The sequence below is a fragment of the Sorghum bicolor genome, chromosome 2 (genome assembly GCF_000003195.3).
Source record: "Sorghum bicolor cultivar BTx623 chromosome 2, Sorghum_bicolor_NCBIv3, whole genome shotgun sequence".
Classification (NCBI taxonomy): domain Eukaryota; kingdom Viridiplantae; phylum Streptophyta; class Magnoliopsida; order Poales; family Poaceae; genus Sorghum; species Sorghum bicolor.
This window is the reverse complement of record NC_012871.2, coordinates 31,605,008-31,612,481: the sequence shown is the minus strand read 5'-3', so window position 1 is coordinate 31,612,481 and position 7,474 is coordinate 31,605,008.

Below are 7,474 nucleotides of genomic sequence, written 5' to 3'. Positions count from 1 at the left end.
CCAATTTTCATGTAAGATAGGTGCATGGTTTGCTTGGAACGTATCATATGCTTGAAAATCAATTTAGACACACCCGATGGAACTCCTAGATAATGTGTGTCATATGTAATCTCGCTTTGGTCCATTTGGAGGAAGTATTAGTTTTGGTGCAATTTGCGCCTAATGGACCATAGGCTAAGAAACAATTTTGGATGCACCCGATGGTACTCCTAGGTAAAGGGGCTCAAGTAAAAGCTCGGTTTCGTCTGTTTGGAGATAGTGCTAATCTTGATGCAAGATAGTTGCACGGTTTGCATGGAACTTACTATATGCTCGGAAATTAATTTGGACGCACCTACTGGAACTCCTAGATGACGAGTGTCATATGGAATCTCACTTCGTTCTGTGTTTGGAGACTGTGTTAGATTCGGTGCAAGATAGCTGCATGGTTTGTGCCTAATGCACCATTGGCTAAGAAACAATTTTGGACGCACCCGATGGTACTCCTAGGTAAAGGGGCTCTAGTGAAAGCTTAGTTTGGTCTGTTTGAAGATTGTGGGGGTATAAACCCCTATACCCTCACGGGCCTATATGGGCCGCACCATCAGAGGTGGCTCGGCCCACAAGATGAAGACGTGCGGCGCACGACTGGTCGGCGTGCACCACAAGGCTACAAGATTTTGTACCAAATAGGATACTTTGCTTGTAACTCTGTCCCTTCAGGATATATAAGGAGGGGCAGGGGTCCCTAGAGGACAGTCATACACATCATATTCGCTCAACACAAATCAATACAACCAGACGCAGGACGTAGGTATTACGCCAACTCGGCGGCCGAACCTGGATAAAAAGCTTGTCCATGTCTTGCGTCACCATCGAGTTCGTAGTTTGCGCACCGTCTACCGATAAACTACTACCGTGGGTATACCCCAAGGTAGACTGCCGACTAGCTTTCGTCGACAGTGGCGCGCCAGGTAGGGGGTGTGCGTACAGCTCTCCCGACGAACAAGATGGCCATCATCCCCGACTTCGCGGCCATGGCGGGCGACTTCACGTTCACCGTCAGCCTCAACAACTTCACCGCCATGACCACGGAGGAGGTGTAGATCCGATCTGCGCCAACCACTTCTTCATCGACGTCGGCGGCGGCTTCAACCACGCTGGCTACGGTTTCGACCACACCAGCAGCGGCTGTAACATCCCTGATGTTACGGTTACTAAAAACGGATCATGTCATCATAAGCATTGCAAAGCATAATTGTTAAAGCACCTTAGTATGCATCAACTTAAAACGAGTTTTATTTTATTGCTTGTGCTTAGGAAATTAAAGTGTGCTTACATTGTGTTGGGATGCTTGAGTTGGATGCTAAAACCCTAGGGTGAAAGATTTCCGAAGAGCTAAGGGGGGGAAAACCCTGATTTTGAATCCTCGAACTGCCCCCTTTTGTGTAATTCAAAAACTAAGCAAAATTTGAGGTTGAGTTCAAAAGCAAAGTTGTAGATCCTGGCAGGATGTACAACTTTGGTGTTTTGAGTTTTTGAAGTTTCAATACAAAATTCAAAGTAATTTTGAAAATACAGATTTCCAGAAAGTGTCCCCTTTTCCAACTTAAACCCCCAATTCAAAATCCATTTGGAATTTTGAAAAGTGGTCAACATGAAAGTTGTAGAGCACAAAAAGTTGAGCAACTTTCATGTTGGGAGTTTTTCAAGTTGTTATACAAAATCAAAAGTAATTTAGGAAATTCTGTTTTGCCCCAATTCAAAAATTTGGAATTTCTTTGATTTGAGTTTGATTTTCAAACTGTTTGGCCAAATTCACCCTGTTACACTCAAAATCAGCTCTGGTCACCAAAACATGTTTTGTAGCTTATAAAATTTGGAACAACTTTTGTTTTGACACAAATTTGACTCCAGTTCAAATTTCGGCTGAATTTCACAAAATCCAGAAAAGAGGGGATAAGGGTTGCTACAGTGACCCGATAGGGATCACCGGCTCCCTGTCCAGCGCGGCCGCCGTGCGCGCAGCACCGCGAGCGCCCGTGCGGGCACGCAGCTGCCTGCTTGCCTGCGTCGCCAGGCGACGTGGACGCCCCAGGCTCGTTCCCTTCTCCCCTTTGAGCACCAGCGTGGACGCCGCCGCGCGTTTCCTCCATCCTAAGCCAGAGAACCCCGACGAGCTCCCCTCTTCAATTCGCCATAACCACTCCTTCCCGAGCCAAATTGAGCAACCCAGCGTCTTCGTCACCTTCGTGCGGACCCAGTGCATCCCCAAGCTCCCTCTCTAACCCACCCAGTCGCCAGAACTTCTCTGCTCTTCTCCAACTCCGGCCGAGACCGCCGCCGCGGAGCTCTTCCCGTGGCCACGGTGTTCCAGTGAGTATCACACCCCGCTGGCGACTGTTTCAAGTTCCTTCCGTGCCCCGGTTGCTCATGCTCTCGCTCCTTCTCCTTGACTGTGAGCAGGATTGCCGGAACAAGCTTACCGGAGCCAGAGCTTCCGCCCGACGACACTGTTTCCGTCGCCAGCAGCTTCAGCTGCTTCTCCGAGCCTTGCAGCGTGAGCACCACCCTCCCCAACCTCTATGGAAGCTCGCTCGGCCGTTGGCTTGCACTCTATCGGGCCTTAACGGCCGGCCGAGGGTCGGCCATGGCGGCTGCCCGCCCTTCTCATGACCAAGGTGGAAAGAGTAGGGTAGAGCGTGGGTAGGGGGTGTCCACAGGGTCGCGGAGTTGAAGCGAAGCTGATGCGCACGCGCACTCCGGCCGAGACCCTCGCCAACGGCGGCCGGAGCCGTGGCCGAACCGCCGTGCGCGGGGAGGACGCAGCTGACGGGTGGGGTCGCCCCGTCAGCGTCCCGCAGAGAGAGAGGGCCTGACGAGCGGGACCCGCTCGTCAGTAACCGCTCAGAGAGAGAGGGCGCGAACGCGCGCAGCGCGGGTGTGGGCCGAGCCAGTGGGCCGCCTGCGCAGCACGGTTGTGGGCCGCGGCGCGCGCGGTCCGCGCGGGAGATCGCTCCCAGGCCGACTTGGGCCGTGTCCCCGTGGGCCGCCTGCGCAACAGTGTTGCTTTTCTTTTTCCTTTTTGATTAAAATTGCTTGATGTTTGAAATTATGTGATTAATTGTGTGCTAATCCAAAAATCGTGGAAATTTTTGTGTAGGCTCTCTAAAGTAAGTAGAACCCAAGAAAAATATTAAGTTCTGTTTTCTGGTAGTTTGCATGTTTGTAAAAATTTGCTCTTTTAATTAATGAATAAAACTTCTAGGAATTTTAATAATTTATTTGTGTGTCCAAAAATCACCAAAAATTGTGGGGAGCCTCTGAATATTATTCCCTGGCTCCACACAAAATTGGATGACATTTGGATAATGTTTGATTAGAATACTAATAAACCCTTATTTAGTACTTAAGTAATAATTCCAAAACCATTAAATAATAATTAATTAAATTCTCATGATTAGGGTTGAGTGATTTTGGGATTGTGTGATGACCTGAGGTCATTAACCCTAATGACCCTTGGCATTTAATTATTATTTAGCCTTAATGCTTAATTACTGTCATTAGTAATTAATTAAGAATTAATTAAGGTAAATAGGTTTAATAATTACCTAATGTAAGATAATTATGAATTAAGTAAAGTCTTAGTTTACAGATGAAACCTCTTGGGTAAAAATATTAAGTTATTAAACAACTTTATTTAGTGACAATTCTGTATTGCATTAAATAAGCAAATCGTACTTAATTCGGTCCATCTTGCATAATTGCCATACGCATATCATAAGCATTCATCATTTTGCGTATAGTGTCCGTGACCGAAGGAGCGCCCGTTGAACCGAACCCTGAGGTCGGTGCTCCGTTCGAGGAAGTCGGATCCGAGACTTGGGAAGTCTCCGAGGGTCCCTCTCTGCCCTGCAACCAAGGCAAGCCCCGGATGCATTAACCCCTCCTTGGGTGTTTTAAATCTTTTATCACTTATGAATTGAAAATGCTGCATTAGGTAGTTGAGAATTGGGTTAACCTACTTGCTGCATTTACTACCTTGATATCTATATCCTGTCCTTGACACCTGTTTTATTTTAAAACTGCGTAGCGATGCTTAGCCCTGCTACTAGATAAGTTTTCAAACAAGAAAGTTTGAAGGGTTGTTGTGGGATACACTTATGGCCAATGATATTTCAACTTGAGACCGGTCGGTGGACTTGCTTTAAGAATGGAGTCTTAAAGTAGTGTCTCCAACTGTGTCGGTTAAGGACCGGTCCGTTGATGGCCTGCTGGGTTGAGAATTTATAGTACTAGCCACTTGCCTACGGTAAGCCCAGTCTCGTGATCCCTCGACGCGAACAGCTACTCGCGCACTGGGAGTGGAAAGATGGCGAGAGTAGTGTGTACCCACCTTACGGATCTGAGATGACCGGAAAACATCTAGATCGGCTGTAGGATGGTGGAGTACTGTGCTCTCGGGTGCCGCGAACCTGGTCAAATTTGGGGAGAGCTTGATTTGGGTTGATATATGCAAGATTTGGTTCTACATATGTCGGGTGGTTAGGAACTCCAGCTGGATTGCTAAGCGATTCGAATCGTCGTTGCTCCCCGATTGGGAGACTCAATTCCTTCGACCCTCATCGTAGTTAAATATGCAACTAAGTGATAAAATGAGAAAAGGGAAAATGTCTCATGAGGTTCGGATCCCAATTCCCGGACTCATAGCGACATGAAGCTATGGCCATCGATAAATAATACTTAATGATAGGACGAGGAACTCACGGATTCGTCTGTGGGGAACAACTAGTTAGACTATCCTCGAATTCTTCTGCCTCTGCGAGGGAGGAATTCAGGGTAAAACTTGAAAATAAGGATGCACTACTAGTAAGCTTTTCCGCAAAACACTTTGGCTCCTTGCTCAGCCACTCCTTGTCTACCCTAAGCCTGCATCCCTAAAATTCTCCTCTTTTCCCGTCGGATAAGTCTTGTTGAGTACTCCCGTACTCAGGGCTCAATACCCCTGTTGCAGGTGAAGCTCAGGAGCCGACTTGTTTCGGACCCTGTTGTGTGACCGTCGTCGAGGTTGACGACGAAGAAGAGTGAGCGTGACCCATGGGCAGGGTCTGTAAATTTGTTCTGTCTGTACTAAAGTTTAAGTTGCTCCGCTGGACCAGGCTTGTAATAACACTCTACTATTGGGAAGAACTCCTTTTGTAAATTAAGTTATGTAATACTTCCGCTGTTTCACTCTGAAATCTTATTTCGGTCGGTGTTGTTGAGTTACTGCTTTACCTTCGCAACGAATGATCCTGGTGTTAAGGTGGCCACTTGCTATCCTGTAAGGGCGAGAAGAAACAGTTCTCGTTGTTTGACCATTATCAGTGGTCAGGACGAGTCAGCTTGGTACGCCACAGGTAGCAGTGGAATGAGCACACAGTAAGGCTCATCGGACTTCTAAAGTGGGAGGACTCCCGGCATCACCGTCAGAGGTCCTTAGGACAATGGCAGGTGCCGGTGGGCCCAAACACTTAGGGGGTTCTGCCACAGCTGGTATCAGAGCATTCGTTGCTAAGATGACTGCTGAACCTTTTGAAAAACTTCAAAAATTCGTTTGAAACTAATACTATGAACCTGCCTATTTTGAGTCCAAGTGCTTAGTCCTAACCTACCCCTGTCTATAGGCTTTCTTAGAATTTTTGAAGTGGGTTGGAGGAGCAACCTAAAGTATTGCCCTATGTTGTAAAAGCTAAAGTAATATCGTTACGAATTGTTAGTAGGAATCGTAAGTTCGTGCATGCATCATAATGTATTAACTGATTAAGTTCCTTCCTCCTTGTTTGGGTTGGGCGAATAGAATCAATCCTATTCTTGCTAACCTTTAAGGTCTCTCTTACTAATCTAAACTTACCCTCTACAGGATGGCTCGTCAGAAGCAGACCCCGTGTAAGCGGACGGGTCCAAAAGGAGTTCCCCGACATCAGCTAGCTCCACGCAGTGATCAAGCCAGTAGTAGCCGTACCCCGCCTCAGCAGGAGGTGGACAGGCTGTCCGCCGAGTTGACTGAGGTGATGAGAGAGAGAATGTACAATGTTATGGAGATTGGCAAACTCAAAGCTCAACTGGCCAAAGAAAAACAAGCTACAGAAAATTGTGAAGCTATGTTGTCCCGGATGGTGGAGGAGCGGAATGCAGCCGTTGCTCGAGAGGAAGAAGCTAGGAGCACCCATAGGCATGAGCTAACTAGGATGAACGCAAAGTTGGGCAAGGCAAAGTATCTCAAGGATTTGTATGTGAAGATGGCGGCCACGGTCACCGCACAACGGGATGTCGCGTGGCAACGAGAGGACCAGCTCCAGCTGGAGAAACTGGAGCTGGCATATCACTTAGATACAGTCAATGACATGGCTATGCAATATCGTGATATTGCATTTGATCTGTATCATCAACTCCACCCACCTCCCGGCGAAGGAGAAATGGATACGGATGGCGAGTTGGCAGATGATGGAGAACCCGATCCCGGCCTCAGTGGTGAAGAGGAGTCCGACCCCGATGATCACAACCCAGGGGGTAATCAAGATGATGGCAACAACGACCCGGGCTACAGCTCTGGCCACACCGATTAGTTCGGTGAAACCGAGGGCAACGTCGTTGTAGGGGTCTTAGCTTGCCGTAGTGGGGTTCGGGTTTGTAATATAAGTTTTCTTTCGGTTTGAGAAGTTGAACTTGTTTACTCTTGGTGTGTATCTAACTAGTGTTTAATAAGTGAATGTAAGATATGTTCTGTGTTATGAATTCTACGTGGTAACAGGTATCTACGATTCTTGTAACAGATGCCGATGCGTACTCGCGGATCCGATGGAGCTGGGACATCCCAGGGAGGGGATGATATCCCCAACCCTCCACCTGCTCCACCTTCTTTGGCTGACGCCATTGCTGTCCTGCTAAGTGCCACTACTGACAATGCTCGCTTGCTGCGCGAGCTAGCCCAGCGTCAAACACACCCTGCTTCAAACTTCAGGGCACCGCGCAACGGGGACGGAGAGGCTCGGTATGTAGATTTTACCGAGACCAGGCCCCCGGTGTTCACTAAGGCCGATGAGCCTTTAGAAGCGGATGACTGGCTCCGAACTATGGAGCATAAGTTTAGTTTAATTCAGTGTTCAGAAACTCAGAAACCCTTATTTGCAGCCCAGCAGCTTCGGGGAGCTGCAGGTGCTTGGTGGGAGAACTTCTTAGCTATTAAAGCTCCCGGACACCAAGTTACCTGGACCGAGTTTAGGGACGCATTTCGCGCCCACTATATCCCCGAAGGGCTCATGGCCATGAAGGCCGAAGAGTTTCTCGCCTTGCAGCAAGGCGACAAAAGTGTTATGGAATACGTGGCAAGGTTCAATCATCTTTCTCAATATGCCACGGATCATGTGAACACTGACAGAAAGAGGAAAGCCTGTTTCATGCGTGGTCTAAATACTAAACTTCAGACCATGATGACCACATGCCAAAATGCTAC